Raw genomic sequence first — 9,534 nt, 5'->3', positions numbered from 1 at the left:
TGATGACCGCCTCTAGCAGGCTGTTCTTGATCATGAAGCCCGTGCCGAACATGGATTCCTGCGGGTGTCCCTCCGGGTTCCCCTGGTAGAACATGGTGTAGTTGCATGTGGCTGGCCCGATGCAGATATGCAACCCTCCATGGGCTGCGATGCAGAGAGGCGGTCCGTCGCGGAGCCGAAAAGCGACTGATGAAAGCGTATCACAAGTCTTCGAACACGAGTTTCACGGCCTGCTTCCCCGATGCTTGGAATCGGGAAACAGCGGTGAGGACGAGTAGGTTCCGCTCGGCACTTTGAAGGCAGATATGGAAACATATTTGCCAGTCTTTGAAGTCCGTACCGGTGCCCTGTCTCATCATTATTCCCAGTTTCGTCGTAAACTCGACCCGCCAGTTCATGTCGCTGTAGATAGTTGCAATGACTTTGGAACACACGTAGCCGTTTGTTACGTCACTTGGTGGGCATAGGACCTGAGGTGCCCACCGGATAATAAGGACTTCGTCCCACAAGTGAATGTTTTTGATAGCCAAATCCCGGCCGCATAGTACTGAAAATACTAGTATATCCAGGTATATCCAGGATATAACGTCCCTGAATCTTTTCAGTTGGGTTTTCCTCGCCCTATCTGTTCGAATGTGCTCGACGTACTCCTCGTGGATACGCAGCACCTGCTCGAATGCAGACGGCGGTTCGAACGGAGAACGTTCCATTTCTAAAGTTAGCACAGTTCACTTTTTTTCCTTTTTCTTTCCAATGCACAGTTATCGCCTAAGCCAATTGCACAACACTGTCACTCAAGCTCTTCGCTCTTCGCTCGCGCACTACACAACAACTGCAGTACACTATTGTCTCACGGCGGCAACGCACTGCTCGTGGAACATGGATTCCTGCGGGTGTCCCTCCGGGTTCCCCTGGCAGAACATGGTGTAGTTGCATGTCCTGACCAGGTGGACGCCCTGTCTAGGCCACCTGATTTCCTGTAGCGCCGCTATGTCGATCTTGTTCTCTTCCAGTGCGTGCCAGCTACCCCGCGTCCGCGATGCTGCATTCTGAAAAATATACAAGTCTTCGGAGCTAGGCCCTTGAAGGGGTGCGCGGGCCGGAATGGACGTCTTTAATTCCAGCCGTCACATTTTCGTGGCTGGGCTGCAAGCACTCGCCGCGCACGCCGTTCCATGCCAGCTTGTACGGCTCATTTCTACCGGCCCATACGGTTTGCGCCGGGGTGGTGGGAACGCGGATTGGATGTCTCGGAGGGTTACCTCGGAGCCCAGCAACGGAGCGTGCCTCGCAGCGAGGTTCAGATACCCCACGCCGTGGTCTGCTTACACCGCTCGGACTTTGTCCAGGCAAACTAGTTCCGGGTCGTTCAGCGGCACGGCACGCAGCAGGCTTTTCGGCGCGACGCACAGCGCAGGGTGGGCCTCGACGATGTCGGCCATGCCACGCACTTCAACCGATGGGCCTCGTGTTGGGGCAGGCCTCACGTGCCCTTGGCCGTGACGCAGGCGTTCTCTGATTTCCGCCTCGCCATCAGTGAAATCGAAAGTGTGGTGAAGTTACCACATTTGGCTGTGGTGAGAGACGGGGAGTGTAGGGGGAATAAGGTTGAGGTGGAGCACATCTGGGCGACGCGATAACGCCCTCTCGGGAGGTGCGTCTGGGGTAATATTCCCAGGGGTACAGAGACCACACCTTTCCCCAAGGGAATGCTCCCAGTGTAAACCAAGTCGGCAACTAGCACAATATGAAATTAGGTACGAATAAATGTAACCCGGTGCCGCAGTTATCAATGGGGATACAGGGTTGGGCTCCTCATCCGCTTGCAAAGTGAGATCGGAATAGCAGTCTAGACAGTAGGTGCCTTCTATGAATCATTACACATCTGTAGTGCATAACCCGAAGGGACGCTCCAGACTGGACGGGCCCGGTAGAGGGCTTGACACGTGCACCTGGCCGTGAGTGCCCTGGGCGCCGGCCGTCACAGTGGGGTGGTGCCACTGGATGCTCTCGGGGTAATCCAGAACCTCATGACAGGCTGGACCGACGTCACCTGGACGGCGCTGGGCGGGCGTGCACCCCCCAAGGGCTCGGGGCGCACCGGTATCGGTGTCTGGCACACTGGCGGCGCGGCGGGCTGGGCGACCATAGTGGGCAACCCCGGCGGGGCGCCAAGGGGCGCGCCCAGGTGGGGGCCGCAAGGCCCTGGACTCTGGTAGGGCGGAGGCGCCCACCCGGGTGTGTGGACGGGCGGCGGCCCCGCTTGACCCACGGCTGCGGTGGCTGTCCCAGCGGGCAGCGGCAGCGGTGTTGGACCGCTGAGCCGGACCCTCCGATGGGCGCGGGGCGACTCGCGGGCAAAACTCGGTGCACAGCGGCACTGGGTCGGCGTCCGGTATTCCCCAAAACACGGGCAAAGCACAGATGTCACAGTTCTTCCGCATGCGGAAATCGTGCAGGTACCCGCGGAACACGCCGTTAATAGACTTGACCTGGTCAAAGTCCGTAAGCTCGGCGAGCCAGTGCGCGCACGAGGGATGCACATAATACTTCCCCCGTAGGTAGGGGTGTGACTGTAGGATGGTCACCGAGTATTGGAAACGGGCCATCCTAATTGTTCACAAATTCAACAGGTTCACAATCGCACTGCACGACACTGCACTTCACTAGTCACTGCCACACACGGGGTGGTCACTGCGCGAGGCCGGGCGAGGACCTGGTATAGCGCTACCTCCGCAATGTAGTGTTGCCACTCGGTCCTGGGCTTGCCTCTCTTCCTCTTGCCAGCCGGCTTGAGGTCCAAAGCTCTTCGGGTGTACCTTTCCGGTGCGGCCCGAGCCACATGGCCAGGGCAATCAACAATAAACATATTTACATGGGGACCAAGTTATTTGTACAAAACTGTGATTTTCTCCCTTCTAGGTGTCTTAGACTTACTCTACATTTTATGGAGACAAAACTTAGAATGTAACTTAACATAGGATGTCAACTGCACTGCAATTACCATAACTGTGATCTGCATTGGAGCTTTCTTTTCTGAGTCATTATTAGAGGCCTTTTCCATCAAGCTTCCTTTCATGATTAACCCTTGAAAAATAAGTATTTTTTCTTCCTAACTTAGAGTGACAGCTTAAGAAAATAATAAATGTTTCAGCAATAGCAAAAGAAAAAAAAAAAAAAATGTTTTGTTGTCAAAAATAAAACATGGTTGAATATAATATAGGTGACAAGCCCTAATTCTAGCTAAGGGCACAGGGAAACTTTAACAAAACCTGTGCCGGCTGTCCTACAAACTACGAAGCACACTGATGGGCTCTAATTCTAGCAAGGGACGCAGGGAAACTTTAACAAAACCTGGCCAGCCCATCCTACAAACTAAGGACATGCACTTAAATCTAAAAATTACCTAAATGCCAATGAAACAACACTTACATGTGCTAGGAGTACTTAATTTCTAGTGACCTGCCCGGTCGTACGGTTATGATACTTAAAATTACAGAACTTGAGTAACGTATGGTTAGTAAATTACGCATGCATAGTAATTTTGTCCTACACTCTAAAACTGTTACTTAATTCATTGTATATGACATCACCTTATTGTCTGTGGCCGCGGTGAACGGTCGCTACGGACGTTTCGGACCCGCGAGAGTCCGCTGAACCCGGCCTTTCGTCTTGCGATCCCGACGAGGAGGACCGGTACGACCCTCGGTCGGACTCACCGGTCGAGGATGTTCTGCTGCGGACGCTGTCGCGCCCGCCGCCGGGGGACGCGGACCGCGCGGGGGACGGCGAGCCTCGGTCCCGCCGCGCATCTTCGCGGTCTTCGTCCTATTGTTCGTGCCGTCTGATGCAGTCTTGGCAGCGGCCACACGGGTGCGTCCTCCGCACCGACCGGGGCCCCGGGCACGTGTACCGGACCCGGCCCAGGCCCTGCGCGGTGGCCGTCACCAAGGACGGCTCGGATGCAGGCAGAGCGCGTCGTACGGCGGGGGCGGGGCAACGGAGCTGCGATGTCGGCGGCGAAAATCACTCGGGTTGAGTGGAACAGCGGGTGGCGGCCCTGGCGGCGCGGCGGCCGCGACGCAGTCCGGTTGACGGCGTTCCCTCGTCGGCTGTGGCGCCAGCTGCCTCACACCCTCCGTTCTGAGGAAACGCGCCACGAGCTGTATGCCTGGACTGGTGCGTGGCGGCGCCACAGTGTCTGAAGTAGGCCGGGCATTGTCTGACGAGTCCATGGGTTCACCAGTGGACACAGCTTGATGAGTCGAGGTGACCCCCGCACGCGCCGTCGGCCACGCCGCGGCGGGGGACTGCCGAGAGGTGCCAGGCTTCGGGCTAGGTGACTGCCCGAGCGAAGCAGCGGCGGCAGGTGAATGCCACGCCGCGTGCAGTCCGGATGGTCCCGGCAGAGGGCTAAGTGATTGCACGAGCGGAGCAGCGGCAACAGGTGAATGCCACGCCGCGTGGAGTCCCGATGGTCCCGGCAGAGGGCTAGACTTCGCTCGACGACGGACGCACGCGGGGCAGAGGGCGACTCGTAACGTGGTCGGGGCTTGGCTGGAGCGACACTGGCAGGTCAGGCTACTTGAAATCCGCCACCCGTCTGTATTTCGTCTCAACGACCCGGATGTTGTCCCCGTGCTCTGGGTTGCGGGGATCGCGCGACACGACCATGTACTCGGTTTTCGGCGATATCTTGAGGCCGAAACGCGCCGCGTTCGACTCCGGGGACTCTGCCACCTCGATCACCTGCAACTTGGTGCTTGCACTCTTAAAACCTTACGAAGTATTTTGAGCATACGTATGAAAAACTAAAATACTTTGTTTTACGAAGAAATAGTTCGTAAATTACGAAGTATTTTCTTTGTAAGCTTACGTATGCTCAAAATACTTTGTTATACAAACTACTTTTCCTTGTAAGGCCCAAAATAGTTCGTAAGGTTTTCTCAGTGTAGATCATCATCATCATCATCAGCGCTGTTAGGCCTATACAGACCTTTAGCGGTTCGAGTCAGCAAGGCACTCCGACCTCGCGCGGCCTCTCCGCCACCTCAGATGCGGTAGGATTTCTGCATAGTCGTAGTGCCCGCTGCCCTACTGGGGAGCATGGGGGCAGTCTGCGCTAGGCACAAGTACATAACACAGACATCACGCATCTCAAGAGTTTGTGTTGCCGAGGTGGTGCGCTCGCTCCCAAGGGAGCGAGCTAGAAAGAACTCTCACCACTGCCTTGTAGTGGCCTGAGTTCAGGTTTTCCCTAATGTGATAAATAATGCCTGGTATTTTATATTGGAACCTGGAATTGAGCAAAAGCTGAGATGGTATGGACACCTCTGAATTATCCTTGCTCATTCTGTTGTTGAATCTGAAACAAAATAGAGGCAACAGTTCTACCCTCTGTCATGCGTATCTTCATTTCAGTTACTTTAAATTATGTGGAAGTAGAACCCACCTTTTGAGCTGGATACTAAAAACTTTCGTAGCTCTCTCTACCGATATGCTTTTACGTGCCTTATTCCTTTTTTGGTTGCATATGCTGCAGGTGTACTCTATAGTAGATGTTTTGAAATAATGGTTCAGTTCACCCTGGAGGGTTTTAAGTTTAGTAGGAATACTCAGGTCTTGGTAATGGTCTATTGTTTCCGACTCAGACCCACATTTATTACAAGTAACTAAAAGAGAGAAGTCTGTTAATATCTGTTGTAACTAATAATTTGAAAAAAGTTAAGTTCGTCTTTACCTGTTGATTTTATGTAAAATCCAAATATCTGGTCCCATGCAGTTGTTCTGGCACTGTCCTTATCTAATCTGTTTGTTAGATAAAATGTATAGTTAGTTTGGCATAACACTTTCAATTCCTTAATGAAATATTGTCATTGTGTCAAAATAATTACATAGTAGATGTAGTTGCATAGTCACGATGCTGTAGAAAGTCACTTATCACATGTTCTCCCAGTAACCTGAGGAACTCGTGAGCATCCTCCTGCCTTCCTTTCACTGGACGCTTAAATATATCTTGAAAAAGGAAAAATAAATTTGATCAGGCACTGTGAGAAAGTGACTGTATAACACACAGGTTTTCACCGTAGTTTTGAATGCTTACGGTGTAGATCGCCCACTGCTCCTTGCAGGGCGATGTTGAATAGCATGGGGGCGATGGGGTCACACTGCTTTAGCCCTGACGCCACCTGAAAGAACTGTGCCAGGGCGCCCTGGAAACGCACCGCGCAGTTAGTGTCTTCTTGTGACACCCGGATAAGGTCTAGGAGTGTCTTCGGAACGTCGAAGGGGGCGGAGGCCAAGGTAGCGTACAGGGATGGGCGATGGATACTATCATACGCCTTGGAGAAGTCCACAAACAGGAGGTGCGTGCCGACCCCCTGTTCATACCGGTGCCCGAGGATCGCCCTCAGTAGTGCGATGTGGTCCGTCGTCGAGCGGCTCGGCATGAAGCCGCACAGGCAGGGGCCTATGTGGGGAACAGGCTCTCATGTCCCCATTGAATACGTCCCTGCGACAGTTCGTCCTCACCCACTTCGCCCCCGGGCATAATGTCCCCTTGTTACTGCCGAATTTATAAAGGAATTGGCACAAAAGAGTTGTGCTTGGTCCAGAAAACGGGCACCGGAAAACGAGAAATTTTGGCGTGCGCATTGAATTGTTAAATGGTCGTTCAGCCATGGTGGTGGCTGCGTAGGGTTCTGGAGTTTCAGAACACCGAACCTCATCGCCGCCGGCGTTTTGGGGCAGGCCCCGCGTCCTCCTCCGCCCCGGCCTCGTCCAAAGGCTTTCGGATGTCTCGGGCGTGCGCTTCCTCGTCCACCTCGCCCTCGCCGAGACCCCCGGCCCGCGTTTCCTCGCGCGTCTCTTCGGCCGCCTCTTTGTAAGGTATGCGTTTGTTTCTTTGTCTTGCCGGTCTGTCCTCCTCTGCTTTGCTCCCGGTCACTTTTCCAGTCGTTATTTTTCTCTTAGCCCATGGCAGCTGCTCGGTAAAACACACAGATGGGCGGTGGCGGCGGCCGGGTTGCAACATTTGGTTTGCGTGTCACGGATGCGTACCAGCATTTACCGCATTTTAATTATTATTTTTATTGCGTTATGCATTACTGCATTTTGACCGCACGAACTCAACGAGTTTGGCGAGCTCGACGAGCTTTTCGAGCTCGAGCTGCGGGCGCGAGAGCACATCGTGCAGTCACAGCTCATGGCAGACTGACGGCCAAGCCCTGGTCACCAGGAGCGAGAGCTTCGCCTCACTCCCGCTTTAGGGTGTTGCCGCCCCCTGATGTGAACGTTGTGCCGTCTTTTCTCGGGATCATCGCCGTACTCTTAGTCCAATTCTTGGTAAACTGAGAAAAGTGTTCTTCACCCTGCCCCTTTCTTCATGCGACCGCGTTCTCCTGTCCTGACGATGGTGAACTGCTGGAAGCTGGATGAGCTCGAGCAGCGTCCGTGGGGTGTCAATGGCCGCCAACTGGGCGTACAGCGACGGTCGGTGGATGCTGTCGTAGGCCTTGGCGAAGTCGACGAACAAGATGTACGTGGTGTTCTAATCATGGTTTGGTTCAAGGTAAAATAAGTACGAACGATCACTTGGTATACTGATACGACTTTACTCTCTATGAGTGCAAGGGGGAACACACCAGTCCACACACACAAACAGGAGACACAGGACAACAGTTGACAGTCTACATGACGTGGCACTAAGGATGGCAACCTTCAAGTTACACTTATAACATAAGCCCCTCTGAGTCTCTACTCAGAACACGTGGGCACCCCGCGCTCCTCCCGAGGGGCCAGGATGTGGCGAAGGACGAGGATCTGGTCCATTGTGGAACAACCTTGCGTGAAATCAGTCTGGTACGAGCCGATGGCGCGCCGAGCCAGAGGAGCTAGCCTGCCCATGATGAAGTAGGAGAAGACTTTGTACCCCACGCAGAGCAGCGCGATGCCCCTGTAGTTGGCGCACTGCGTGAGGTCCCCCTATTTCGGCAGCGGGACGATCATACTCCGCTTCCACTCTTCCGGCCTGGTGTTGGTCTGCATGATGCGGTGGATGATCGACCGCAGGGTCTGCGCCACCGTCTCGCCTCCATGTTGTAACAACGGCGGCGCGATCAAGTCGACCCCCGGAGCCGTATTCCTGAGAAACCCGATGATGGAGGTGACCTCCTCGCAGGTGGGGGGCGGGACGTCGTTGTTGATGGTGTCCGGCATGGCGACGGCCGCCGCGGGCCCCGACACGTTAAGCAGCGCGCTGAAGAAGTCAGACCAACGCTGCAGGATCGCTGTTGCTGTTGGCCTTGGCCGCCGCGTTCTTGACCATGGACCTGACGAGCCCCATCTGCACGTAGCCGTCGGCGTCCACGCCGGCGTCCGGCGCCCTGGCCCTCGTCAGCAGCTCGCTGATAGGGGTGAGGTTCTGCCGCAGCGGCAGTGGCGGGGGCGCGGCGTGTCCGTCGAGCCCGCCGTCATCGGGGAGGCCCTCCGCGTCCGCAGCGCCCCGCTCGGGTCGCGGGGTGCGCAGCAAGGAGGGATCCTCGTAGTGGTTCTCGAGGCCGTTGGACGCCCGCCGGAACAGCGCGGTCGCTGCCGCGTTCTTGTACACGGCCTCGGCGGCGAGCGCGGTCCCGCACTCTGAGATCTCCTCGTAGATGCCGGAGGCCACCGAGGCCACGGACACGGCCGACTCTCTCCGCCGGTCCAGCGCCGCCCTGGTGCTGTCGGCCCCCGCGATGCCGGCGATGCCCGCGATGCTCGGAAGGTCCGCCGCGGGCAGCACGTCCGCGCCGTCGTCCGCGTCATCGTCCACGTCGTTGTCCTCAGCCTCGCTGCCTCCCGGGGTGGACAGGATGAGGCCCAGTCCCGCGGAGATGAGTCCCGAGGCGATCTGGCAAAAAAAGGCGAAAAGTATGTCAAGCGCTGGTCGAGCTGAGCACGACGTCGACGCACCGCGCCTTCCTCGCGAAGCTCACCTTGCCGCCGAGCAGCGACAGCGCGGACCCGCTGTACTCTACAAATCAAAGAGCGTACATTGTATGCTCTACCTGGAGCATACAATGTACTGAATGCTGAAGCTTAGAAACATAGAAAAACCAATTAAGAAAGTATAACCTTATTTACGTTAACCGACAAACAAAACAGAAGGGAATGGTTGTCTTTACCACAGTGCCGAATGCGGAAGAATACTCTTCGGAAGCCCGAAGGGTCCCCGACGTGACCCACCAGTCTATAATTTGGCACGATGATGTGTTCCAAATCGCTTTCCATGGTCACGATGCGGGTTTTGGCCTCCACCAGAAAATCGTTCAGCACGCCCTGCCGATCGGGGGTCGCGACCCGCTTCGGCTTGGCTCAGCGAGGGTTTTGACATCAGGAGCGACCAGCGACCCCCCCGTCAGGTTTAGTCTGGAGCCGCGCGTGCTCCGGAGAATGGTGCCTCGGCGCCACTGCAGCCACCGGCGGATGGAAGGCGAACGGGCGCCGGCCATCAGGGAGCGGGGCGGTGCCCGCTGCGTCGCGGAAGCGCAGCAA

The 9,534-nt window shown here is 55.7% G+C and overlaps 1 long non-coding RNA gene across 1 annotated transcript; it reads right to left on the bottom strand.

Annotated features, from left to right (window-relative positions):
• Positions 1-5,223: 5,223 nt before the first annotated feature.
• On the bottom strand, positions 5,224-6,100 carry LOC117653396. The gene is made up of 3 exons (XR_004588219.1): positions 5,741-6,100; positions 5,453-5,672; positions 5,224-5,365 (listed from the first exon to the last, which is right to left on the bottom strand). It is a non-coding gene; the product is annotated as an uncharacterized LOC117653396 (long non-coding RNA).
• Between the last annotated feature and the right edge of the window lie 3,434 nt (positions 6,101-9,534).

Source organism: Thrips palmi, unplaced genomic scaffold (assembly GCF_012932325.1).
Source record: "Thrips palmi isolate BJ-2018 unplaced genomic scaffold, TpBJ-2018v1 HiC_scaffold_8, whole genome shotgun sequence".
Classification (NCBI taxonomy): domain Eukaryota; kingdom Metazoa; phylum Arthropoda; class Insecta; order Thysanoptera; family Thripidae; genus Thrips; species Thrips palmi.
This window is presented reverse-complemented; position numbering and strand designations above follow the sequence as displayed.